This window comes from Poecilia latipinna, unplaced genomic scaffold (genome assembly GCF_001443285.1).
Source record: "Poecilia latipinna isolate Pla-1442-1.1 unplaced genomic scaffold, P_latipinna-1.0 Scaffold121, whole genome shotgun sequence".
NCBI classification, from domain to species: domain Eukaryota; kingdom Metazoa; phylum Chordata; class Actinopteri; order Cyprinodontiformes; family Poeciliidae; genus Poecilia; species Poecilia latipinna.
Genome location: NW_015112737.1, coordinates 123096 through 136015, shown reverse-complemented (window position 1 = coordinate 136015; position 12920 = coordinate 123096). Strand labels below are relative to the sequence as shown.

Here is a 12920-nt window from a genome sequence, read left to right as displayed (position 1 = left end):
GATGCTGAAATACTGATTTCCTTTAAATGAAGGCTAAAATCCCACCAGTTTACAGATAACTCTGACTTATAATAACTGGAACATTGATCAATATATTTGCTTAATGATGACAAAATGTAATGTTTATTGCTTGTTTAATAATTGGTTTAGTTGGTTACTGGGTTATGTCTTTGTTGTTAAAATGTGCTAAACAAACAGACTTGACAGCCTTCCTACACAGTAATCTAATGCTAAAACAGGAAGTAGTATGCAGAGAGGCTAACGTTATGGTGGAGGAGATACTTTTACTGAAAACAGTACGGATCGGGGACCAAGGCCGCCCACAAGGAGCAAAAACCTGGAAATACTTCAGATCTCCACTAAAAACACTTCAAGTGCCTAAATTAGGACTTCAAACTCAAATCATAAGTTAAAATGCTTTAATACGCAAAGCAGAAACCATCTTAGCCCTGCCAGCGAAGCTAACCTCTACAGTCTCCATTCATATAAATCCCCGACAGAAATGTCTGATTTTCTGATCAAAACGGGAGAAAACTGACAAAAAGTGAAGCAATTATGGTCAATAAAATCAGTGAAGAAATATATTAATATTCCTGCATATGTTTACGTTTTTGCAGGAGTTCTGAGATTTAAATTTTGCTCACCTATCTTCTGTCCACAGCTGCTGAAAGCACAGACAGATCCGAGCTAAACGGGGATAAGGTGTGCTGGGATGCAAAAAATGGTTCTTGTTCAGAAAAGATTAAATAATAAATGTACATATTAAATGTTGGCATGTTAACACCCCTTATGGTTGCATTCATTTCAGAGCGAAGCTTAGCTTGATGAAAGTTCAGGCAATTCTGACAATCTTTGCTAAGCTCAGCAAGCCGAGTTTGACAAGCAGTAAATGCCCCTCAGACAGAGGATAAACCCTTTTGATTTAGGTAACGGCATGTTTTTCCTCCTTACCCCACTGTTAATGGGGATCAGAGGATTTAATCCATTTAATCATTCTGTTTAATGAGCACTCTCTGTGCAGGTAAAAAGGGACCAAACCTATCTTCACTTAACATGTTTATTTGCCAAGTGGGAAAAAAAAAATTTAAAAGTGACCCATTTCTGTAGAAACATCATCCGCACCTTCCTCCTCTGCACGGTGCACGACTTACACGGAGAAAAACAACCTCCTGCTTTCATTCTTAGCCTTTCAGAAGGAATCTCCAGCCTCCTTCAAGGTTGAACCTGAAAAGCTTCATGAATGAAAAGAGAAAAACTAAATCTATCCACAACCGTCCGTCAGCTCAGGGCATTCAGACTGGGAATGTTGGGAGCAATTTAATCAAACTGAGAGCCGGATCCTTTAGTGTGCTTCGTTTGGCCGAGGGAGAATGTCAGAAACCGACGTCTAATGCCGTTTACTTACACTTGGAAAATAAAACTTTAGTTCGCCTCCAGAGACGACTTAAAATCCGCGGATGACACGTGGACTCAGCTTCTGCTTTGTGCGTTAAAGACTGGAGACAGACCAGAGCTCAGCACAAATAACACGAGACGTGCCGTGTTTTGACTCCTTGTCTGCCACCAAAGTCTCTGTCCTGCCAGAATGACAAAACACAGCTTCTCACATTTCTAACGGGGAAAAATAAATACGTTCAGACTGCAGCGTGCCTCATAACTTCCAGGGTTACAACAGTTTTGAGTTTTATTGGGATTTTTTTCTTTTCAGTTAGTTTTTAGAATCTGTCTGCTGTTTTTTTTTTGTTAGATGTTTTTTAGTTTTTATTCGTCATAGTAGTAGTTTTAGTTTTTTCATTCTTTTGTTCACTTTTAGGTGCAGAATTCAAAAAGGTCAAAGTATTGTAACGATGTATACATTAACTATATGATGAATACTCTATAGAAGAAAAAAATGGATTCAATTATTGTTGAATAACCAACCAACTGGAGTTTTCTCCTGTCATTTGCGGTCGGCATTTTGTGGACTAACAACCGTCGCCAGCAGGAGCATCTACTACCGTAATTTGCTAACAGCTGACGTAAACTACTTGTGTTGGAGAATAAATTCAATTTCACTTCAATTTGAAAGGCTAATATAAAGATTCAAACATGAAAACGAAGGATATTTTTGTTTTAGTTTCATAAACGCATGATATGCTTCCAGTTAGAGTTTTCCCCCATTAATTACCTTTTAACAAAAATGTTTTCTCAATTTCAGTGTTTGTTATTTGGTTAGATTTAGTTATAATAATCTTGGTAACTCCCACTTTGACTCGGACCAAAGCAGAAGCCTTGCTGTTGGGCCTTTAGCAGAGGAAAAATACCCTGCAGCCCCGGCAAACTTCCCACAGCCTCGCTAATGGACGCCACGGCTGTTGTTTACTGAAGACTCCCTGCAGAGGAGACTACCTGACCCATGTCTGCAACCAGTGAGTGGTACAAATGGCAAACATCTTTTGGAGTCATTATTTATGCAGGAATGCCCTTGGGAGTCTTTGCACTTGTTTACACAGTCACGGCACAGTCCATTCATGACGGCTCTGAGTAAATGAGCCGCTTGCGACCAATTTGTCCTGGACGACGAAGCTTTGGGGCAGTTGCTTTGTGTGCATGGTGGGGGTAGGGGGGTAAAGAAAGGAGGTTAACGCAGCACTGCAGCGTCGGGAAGCGACCTGGAACTACGGACACACGAGTCCCAAGGGTGTTAGGAAGCACAGTGTCACATTCGGAAATAAATGAGCACATTTTTTTTCCACGAGGAAAGCCGCGGACTTTCACCTTTGAAATGGGCTGTTTGTTTGCCCGAGGACGAGGACGGTGGTCAAAGTTACCGAGCGCTGCCTTTCACATAAAACCAAAACCAAGACGGGAGTTTTATGGAGGTTAAAGTGAAAGGCAGAAGGGAAGGAGAAGAAGTTTATCTGGCATCTGCACCGAGGGATCAGAGTAACAAGGGAAGCAAAGGTTCAGTCAACAAGAACTGAAGTTCATGGAAGTTTGGTCAAAAGGTTGTTTGAAGTTATTTTCACATAAAACAATGCAAAATAATCAATAACTAGTTAGATACACGACTATTAGAGCAGCTTAAGTGTCTAAAGTGATCAAATCAATAACACTTAACATCAGTGGTCAGTGGTTTTTAATGGTCAAACATTAAAAAAGGATGTTTATAGGTTTTATAAACATCTTAATTCCTGTGGAATAAGTTTTTATTTTTCACCAAATTATGGAACAATTTAGTTCCAAACTATTCCAGGCCCACAACAGCTTTCTGAGCTTGAATTTAAGGGGATTTCTGTAATTTGTCGCTTTGTCACAACTTGTTTTGTCTATTAAACCTCAAAGCAGAAAAGCATCAGCTGAAGACAGATTATATGATGTTAAAGGAAACAAACTTCACATGATTTGGGGGATGTTTTAAACTACAAGTTTTTAATGTTCTTTTCAACTTTATGCCACTAATGCCGATGTTGTTGCCATCTACTGGACCAGGAACAGCATTACAGTGTCTGTTTGTTTTTTAATGAGATTCACAGGAAGCATGCAGGCAGTTTTTTATTTAACAAAATGAGGTTGTCTACTGAGTTCGTTTGAGTTTGTTTACATTTTATTTGCCTAATTTGAGGAAAAAGGAACATTTAAATAAAAGCTTATTGAACAACTTTCTCGCTGGTTTACTTCACTTTGTCCAGTCTGTTGTTTTGTGTGCAAACGTGTTCAAAGCTACATTTTCATCCCGATTTATAAAGATTATAACCAATAAGATGCCTTCTTTAATTTCTTCTGCAGAACAAGTAATGTTAGAAAACAAAAAATACTCAACATTTCAAAACAAAAAAGACTTATATTGGCTTTTATAGGTACTTTAAAGCCTTTGTTTCCCTGTGTTTAATGAGTCAAAAAAGTAGCAGAAACCCACATATAAGCTGAAATAAACTGTATTCTGCTGCTGTTTTAATATAAAACAACTTTACCAGACAAATGTTAAAAAGTTTCACACAAGGATTTAGAAAAACATCCAATAAACGTCTGAACTCATTTAAAGGCTAAAAACAATGAAGAAAACAGCATTAAGGAACCTTCATATTTAATTAAAGTTCTTGTTTAAATAGTATAGATTCCAACATAGACATCAAGTGGAGTTTTCATTTTCTTATTTTACTTTAAATCTTCCAGGAATTAATTCAAAGCTGCCCTCATCTGGTGGTTTTTGGCATTTTTAGAATTCCTTTACAGCTAAAGTAAGTTTATAAATCTGTTCTCTGTTTAAGTTTTCATTTGCTTTCATCTGACTTCTGATTTAAAGGAGGTGTAAAAGGCAGCGGACTTCAGGTTTTGATCAAGTGGAGCAGTAAAAAATGTTCAGAAATGTGGTAAAAAGAGGAAGAGAAGAAAGAAAGGAAGAAAGGAGAGATGAGATAATTTAACAAGCTCCCTCTTAAAGTACTCCAAAACCTCCAGAGTTTAATTGCTGGGAGGCAGCATTATCCCTAGCAACACCGCTCTGGTCTCTTGGCTGGGATTCGGTGGGTACCTGCAGTATCCACTCCCCACACAATACAGCGCCCACTGAGCCATATAATCCTCTCAGGCCCTCCTCTTCTGGAGAACCACATTCAATCCCTTTGTGACACAGGGAAAAATCTCCTCTACGTTTTTTTTTTCTTTCTTTTTGTCAGGGTGCGTACTTCAAATAAGGCCAATCAGTAGGTGCTGTTATGCGTGCACGATGCTACAGGGAGCCACGAAGAAAAGGGAAACGCAGAGGAAGAGTTAAATAAAAGGCCCGTTTGATTTGCGGCTGTGAAATTTGGGGCTGATTTCCATTCCTCTGCAGAGCTCCCTGGAGCGGCCATATTTCTGTTTATGTTTAAATGCGAATCCGTCAGATGGGCGGTTAGGTTCCTGCTGAATCATCCCACTCTCCCTTCAGAAAGCACGAGGTTACTTTTGAAGCAGCTGCCTCGTAGGAGAAAACAAGGAACTAATGTTACTTTCTTGCCGACTTCTCTTTCAAGTTGCCCTTGAAAAGAAAATTACAACAGCGGCTTTGATGCAACTCTGACATGCTTCAAGATATTCTCCATAAGTGCAGACACATACTAGATTATCATTCCAATGAGCCTGCGCCGACGTCTTTTAGCCGTCTGAACACAGAATCAGTTCCAGCGCTCTGCAGAGGGACGTGGAAACAGTGGCTCATTGCACCAAATGGCAAAAGAAGAAAAATGATGGCTTCTTTGTTGTCCATTGGTTTGTAACTTAAGTCAATATAGCATTTAGAACCCTGCTGAGACATCTTTTAATTAAAAGATGAGCTTAATAATGAGAAATGACAGAGGCGGTGTACTGAGGAAGATTACTTGGATTTTATGCTTTGTGTGGTTCTCTGTGTGCAAAGGAACTTCTTCTGCCTCATGTTCAGTGCAAGAATGAAAATACCAACTGTGCACATTTTTCCCCTCCTTTTGTTTTACACTTTCTTCACAGCTTGCCAATTATGTCTGCAGCAATGTGCTTGGTGACATTCTGTTGCCAGTAATGTGTCTTGTTCTACTGTGCATAAACCACCCACAACAGGACAGTTTGTGTCCTACCTGTTGGGAGGCTCTAGGAGTTGGAAATCAGTTGTCACTGCAGAGGTCCGAGTCCCGGGTCAGCAGGGTTGCTGTGAGGAAAACAGGATAAAGTATTAAATCTATAACATAAAGTAAGTTTTCTAAACACTCGGAGGGAATTTTTCCCTCCCAAAGAGTAAAAAGGGACAAAAATTTAAATCTGAGTAAAACTGCACCAAAGTCAGAGTTTAACTGAAGTCAAATAAAACAAATTTAACCAGCTACATGCATAAAACTATAAAAGATTTTCTTGACAATGGAGATTTTTTTATTTTAGGTGAACCATATATTTGTATTCAAGTTTTCAAGTCTACAAACTTTACACTTGTACTGACAGACATATGTTCTCCTCCAGGATGGTTCTGCATGAAACCTCCAGCCATCTTCCCATCATCTTCAACAACCTTGGCGTCCCTAGTCAACGTCTCCTACATGCCTGCTGGAGTCTTCTACTTGTTTGCAGCGTTGTCTAAATATTTGTTAGGATCAAACACATGGTTCATAGTCTCCTACACTGTTGCTACAAGCTTGCTACCATCAAACACATGCTTGCTAGAGTCTTCTTTGTGGTGTTTTTTAGTGTTTCCTACAGGTTGGCCGTTTCCTACAGTTTGGCTGTTTCCTGCAGTTTGGCCGTTTCCTACAGGTTGGCTGTTTCCTACAGTTTGGCTGTTTCCTACAGGTTGGCTGTTTCCTGCAGTTTGGCCGTTTCCTACAGGTTGGCTGTTTCCTACAGGTTGGCCGTTTCCTACAGTTTGGCCGTTTCCTACAGTTTGGCTGTTTCCTACAGGTTGGCTGTTTCCTACAGGTTGGCCGTTTCCTACAGTTTGGCCGTTTCCTACAGTTTGGCTGTTTCCTGCAGTTTGGCTGTTTCCTGCAGTTTGGCCATTTCCTACATTCTTGCAAGCATTTCCCATGTTTGTTTTGTCTTTACATGCTAACTCCCGTCTCTTACATGCTTGCTAGCGTCTTCTTGCTCGTTAGTGTCTCCAATCATTTGTTGTCTTCTAAGTTTGCAGTGTCTCCTACACAATGTTTGTGTTTTTTTTTCTTATTGCTTTCAACAACATTCTTCTTCCTTCCTTTCAGTCCAACACTGAACATGTCGATTCTCTCCCCTCCTGACATTTTTAGGTTGCAATGTGACAAAACTTTCAAAAGTTCATGGAGTGTAAATACGATTACAAGGCACTCCAAGTAATCAATAAAAGGATCATTCTTTATTTTTAATTTGACAATAATGCTAATGTTGCCTTTAGAAAAGTGATAAACTGAACACAAAACTTCTTGACTTCAACCTCAAATCATCAGTTTCATCTTCCTGAACTTCTGTAAAAAAACGACACATTAGGACATTGAAGTTTTTTATTTATTGTGGCAGTTCTTATGTGAAAAGTTTTAGTTTCCTGAAAAACAAACAGAATAAACTGATGTTTTATGTAATTCCCAATGAAGAGACTATTGACTGAGTTTCAATCAGGTAGTTCTTCCACGTACGAGCATCTCCTGTTTTTAAACACGGCACGTTGTCATCAAGACAAGATATTTGCAAAGAGTGACTGTTGGGAGATTTCTGCCTTCAGGGCTTTTCTGGCTGAAAGGTTTCTGGAATCAGACGAGTTTGTGTACGATAAAACAAAAGTCACAGTAAAGACCAACCTGTAATAGCTGGAGAGATGAAATCATTCACCGGTGATCTGAACGACTCAATGCACCATTTTTATTGTTTCCCTTTTTTGTTTCAGTGCGACACATTGAATGCCTCTCTGTAAATGTCAATAATTCCTCAAAAAGTACGAGATTTTCTAGATTTGAATGCATTTGTGTCGTTTTATAATTTACATCCAGTGCAAAAACTTTTCATTTGGTAAATAATGAGTAAAAAAGCTCCAACTTCCCTTCTGCTTCTCCTCCTCAGGCCCAAACCTCAAGCTGTAAATCTTTAAAAACTGCTGACAAATTCATAGTTTCATCTTTTTAATTATTTCTTAATATATCCAAGGACTGTTTTTGGATCCGTGCTGCAGGAGAGGGAATATCCACAGCTGTGAAATAATCCCCTCTTGGTGCTGCAGAGAGTTTTCCAGAAGGGCAGAGTTAAAATAAACCACAATATGTGTTTTACAGTTTTTGGACAACAACAAATCCCAGGGATCCAACAGCGTGCGATGGATCCGGCTGCTCAGTTCGAGGCTGGTGAAGAAACTCTCTGACTAAATAATGCATCGAGGAGAAAAATATTCGATCTGGAAAACTTTGCAGACAGAATACCTGCTCCGAGTTCAGCAAAGCTTTAATGCGGCTGCTCACATATTTAAAGAGATCTTTCCGAGCCAACTCTGCTCCAGGAGAGAAGAGGGTGAGGTGGAAGGTCGGCTCGTAATCCATAACAGATAGCTGAGATTTGCCACGCTGGCATCGAATCCTTATGAAAGTTGTAACGGGTCTTGGCTCCAGTACAGAAGCCAACAAATCCAAACTGTGAGGCTTCTCCAGTCAGGCCGCGAAGGTCGTTTCTAATTCCTGTGGTTGGCTGTTACATGCTGCTTTATGCTGCTGCAGAAACGTTAGCAGGAAGACGGCCGCGGTGCGAAGTCGGAGCCATCCAAATAACACGAGATTAAATAAAAAGACGTTAATGACGAAGCAGAGATCAAAAAAGGTCGAGCATTAAAGCTGCAGAATGAAACTGTTATCCAAAGTTTTTTAGGTATTTTTTCAAACTTTATGTCATGACAATATAGCAAGAAAGATAACCTGAATAAAACAGAATTCCTCTGCCTTTTCCCAGGGCTGGAAACAACCAATCAGAGCCAGGGGGAGGGGCTTAGTGCTGTCATTCATGCCCGTGTATGTGGTTCTGTCACAATAACCAATGAAGCTATTGCAATAAATAATAATGTTGTTTTGAGACAATTTTAACGGCAGAATAATTCAAGAACATATTCTCAAAGATCAATAAACTTTAAAACATAATGAACATTTAACACTGAAACTGGAAGATGTTTAAGTATCAAAAATAAACAAAACAACATAAAAAACTAATAAAATTAATTATGAAGTCTCTCAACAAAATTGTCCTTCAAAAAAATGGCAAGTTGAGATCAAAGAAACAGACTGAGGACTTTTATCATTCAGTTTTTGATAGAAAGAGAAAAGTGATAAATCATGTAAATGGAAATTATTGAGCTTGTTTTAATTAATTATGTGATTGATTGATTTCTTGTTCATTGCGACAGGCTCACGTGCGTGCTCTCTCCTTCTTGCCCTCTGCTATGATGCAGCTTCTCCCCGTCAGCAAAGCCTGTTGTGAATGCTAAGGCTAGTTAGCACAGCCACCAATGGGAGCAGATAAACAGCTGTAAAGGTGAGTTGTTTCTCCGCCAACAGCACATTCAGCAGCGTGTTCATGAGGTTGATTGGCAGCACTAAGATCCTCCTCCTGGCTCTGAGTGGTTGTTTTTTGGATGGAGGAGATGGATTTATTCACAGATTATCGGCCTCATATTGTCACAACTTGCTGACAACTTAAACAAATATCTGTAAAAAAAAAAAAAATCATTTTTATAAAAGTCACATACTTCAGCTTTAAATCTGAAAAAAGCATCATGAGTTCAATTTTACAGCCTGAACATGATCAGGTACATGGAAAGTGACAAGTTAAGGTGTGGGAGGGCGGCGGACTCGTTGTAGAGGTCGCACACAAACACAACAACGGCACACAGACGGAGCCGACAGGAGGAGAGGAGGACGACTCCACAAGCACTGCAATGTATGAAGAAAGAGATGTAAGGGTCATTTTACTGAGCAGCACCATTAACATTGCTGCCCTTGTCTGGAATGAAGCTGGGATCAGTCTCACACACACACACACACACACACGCAGGAGAAAATCCTCCTCTTTTTACATTTCTCCTCTTTTCGCCCTCGGAGACGGAGAGGTCGACATTTTAACTGCAGCGGTGAGGAGATGGCTTCCTTTCACCTTGACGGGCATATAATGAACATTTTTCATTTTGAGCTTAGCTTCACTTACCAAGTCAGTCAGCTATTTTCTCTTTGAACCTTTTTTTTTCCTCCCTCTCCCCCGTTCTGACATTTCCCTCTGTGGTTTTGCCAGGATGATCTTCACAGTAAATTTGTGCCCCTTTTAAAGAAATAGGTTACATTTGTGTTGATTTTTTTTTTCAAAGCGCTCATTTCCATAAAGGTCCCCGTCTAACACAAACAGGCCTACGGTGCAGCGCGAAACACAAACAATATGCTAATCACACCTGTTTCAATTAAAGCCGGAGTGTCCATGAAATCCATATCATTACTCATTGTTCTGCATTTTGCATGAACAAAGAAAAGCTGCACTTTGAAGTAGCAGGACCAAATATGTGACGGATGGCTGAAAGAATTTAAAATAAAACTGAATTACATAAAAAATAATGAACAAGAATTAGAGAAAATAAAGATCTATTACGCCTAATTAAGTTTCTGTTTGCTGACAAATGATTATAGTTAAAATGGATCAGTGTTGCAGATGGAGGTAGGAAGAACACTGCAAAAGCACAAAATCTGTCCGGTTTATAGAGCAAGTATCTCAGTTCACTTGAAATAAGACAAAACTAACTTACAAGTAACTTTTTAGCAACAAAAATGAGCGTGTTTTATGTCAAAAATGAAAATGACTCAATCCTTTATAACATGAGAAAACATAAGTGAAAAAAATCTGACAATATGAGATTTTTTACATCAATATTAAGAAAAACAAGCTTATAAAATAAATGAATACTATATAATATTTTAATCTAATGAGATAAATCCAAATGCAGCATGATGCATTTGGGTCCTCAGGGACGTCTGACCTTCATATTTCAGATTATTTCCAGAATCAAAAATTTAGGTCAGAACTTGATGACATGCTAAAGCAGCTAATCCCCTCATCTGAATCACCTGAGCTGGAACAGGAAACTGGAGTTGAACGCCGTGGATCGGTGGAAAGAAAAAAGCTGGAGACATTTTTGTGTGAGCGGTTAAAACGCAGCAGCATCAATGTGTTTTTTCTTTAAATGTGTTTCCATCCAAAGACAGAGGTGGCAGAAAAAAAACGGACCAAACGGGACACCAGTCTGGCAGGAAATGGACTACAACACAAGGCATTGTGGGTAAACAAACAAAACAGTCTGTGGCTCTTGGTCACTTGAGGGTCTCTCATCTAAAGACTCACAAGAACAAGGAAGTTTTCAAGCTAATTTCCAGGAAAATGCAGACAGTGGGGAAAAAGAACTGCATTAATAATATAACAAATACAGCAAATACTTGGAAGAAATGTCAGTTTGGGAGGTAAACTGACATTTACCTCCCAAACTGAGGTTTTGGGAGGTAAATCTGAACCTAAAGAGGTTCAGATTATGTGGAACAAAGAACCAGATGTCATACTTGGTTTGTTTCATTTGACAAACTGTCTTCAGAAAGCAAAGTTGTACCAACGCAATGTAGAAATCCCAATCAACATTATCAAACTCTGGTGGACTCTGGTCAAACCAAGATCTGGGTTCAGTTGAAGTTTATTCTGGTGCAGTTTGAATGCCAAATGGACTGAATACCACTCCAAAAGCAGGAAGTGGACTACAGCGCAGGGAATTCTGGGGAACCTTCTCCAAAGACTAAAAAGAAATCCTACAATCACTAAAAAAAAATTATGTATATTTTGTGAAGAAGGAAGTTGTGAACAGTGTCTTCTTCAGAGGTTTTCATGTTGTTTCCTTCGGTGGTCTTTGTTGCAGCGCCCCCACAGGTGAGGAGGGGAACAGATAACTCAAAGGATTGATTCATTTGGCACAATGCAGTGTGAAATTGAATCATGTCAGCTGAAGCAGAGTTTATTGAGTACGACGTGTGAAAACACCTTCAGAAAAATAACTTTAATCACAACAGAAACATGGAGCTGGGCTATAATTCCACCCTGCAACCACTCTCAAATATTTAATGTTAATTTCTGTCAAAAATGACTGAGGCCAGAATTAAAATCCCTGTTTGTGAGAAAAAAAAACCCAAACACACCTACATGTCTGAATCCACTGAGTCTCGAGGCTCAGTGGTTTGCAGCAGACACTTTGAACTATCTGTTTTTGATTTTTTATACCTGGAACAGTTTTGCTGCTGATGCAGTCCACACTCAGTGGTACATTGCTTTCCTATGCTGCAGGTGGGGGTCTGCCACCCCTTTTACCCTCAAAGCCTGAAGGTAACAAGCAGCTGGCTGTTTAATCTGCAGAATAAATGTATGAAAACCTCTGCAGTCTGTGCAGCAAAGCACCCGCGGATGAAAAAAATAAATAAATAAAAAAATCAGGCATAAACAAAATGCCTACAAACAACACAGCTTATATATTATTACTGAGTGTTGAAGAGGATTACGGTTTGTTGAGGTGGAGATAAGCACTGTAGGTAGTCTGCCCACTACTGGCAGAGAAAATACTTCTATGTGGGTTTTCTTTCCCTCCTGGGATCCTCTGATTTTTTGGTTCAGTGAAATTGTTCAGTTGGATTTGGAGGGGAATGTGCACAAAGAGTACAGCAATGATTAATTATCCTTAAACCCTAACCCAAAATGTTCACCCGACGTAGAAAGCATCAAACTTTAAGAAATGTTTAATTCCAAGAGTCCATGACATGTATTCAAAATGCAAAGCAGGACCACATCCGCTGAGAGAAATGACCGTGCCCACATTTGGCCACACAGGGGGGGCTGGCAGGGTGCGATCCAAGACAGCTGGTGGAAACCGGGTGCGCTCTGGCTGCTTGGAGCAGCAGATTCAGGTGGCATCTGTGCCTCCTGTTGCAGTGCAATAGGAAAAACACTAAAAGTGAATTACAACATTAATGATAGGCCTCTGCAAGCTGTCGTTCCGTATTACACATCCATTATTCCTTGCATGGGTACTCAGAGGCATCGTGAAGGAATAGCCTTCGCCCCCGCCGCCGCCCTAAAACAGCCGCCACAAAAAACGAAGGAGAGCAACACTTTCCACCAGTATACCATGTCACCACATGGCAGAGTGCTGCTGCCTGGAAGACTGATTCCCTTTCTCTCTATTTCCATCCCTCACTTCATCTTTCAAGCGAGCAACCTCCCACCTCTGACCCCCCATCCCTCTCCTCCTCCTTGCACTAAGGCTGCTATTCCAAACAACATTTGTTTGATCTTGCCGCCCTCTACAGCTGAATGAAATCAATCTGGCAGAGATGTCATGTGTGAGGAGAGATGATTGGCCGAAAGAATAACATGTATTTGAGAGCGTGGGGCCCGTGCCCTCCGTCTGCCGGCCTCAC

General features: G+C 40.0%; 1 protein-coding gene across 6 annotated transcripts in view; it reads right to left on the bottom strand.

The window, feature by feature from the left end:
- The window catches only part of LOC106944974 (RNA binding protein fox-1 homolog 1-like), a 515796-nt gene that overhangs the window by 390954 nt on the left and 111922 nt on the right, over positions 1-12920 (bottom strand). For all 6 annotated transcript variants that reach the window (XM_015028333.1, XM_015028336.1, XM_015028332.1 and 3 more), the window contains one exon: positions 5577-5647. The gene's annotated coding sequence lies outside the window, so the exon portion shown is untranslated. The remainder of the gene's footprint in view (positions 1-5576; positions 5648-12920) is intronic.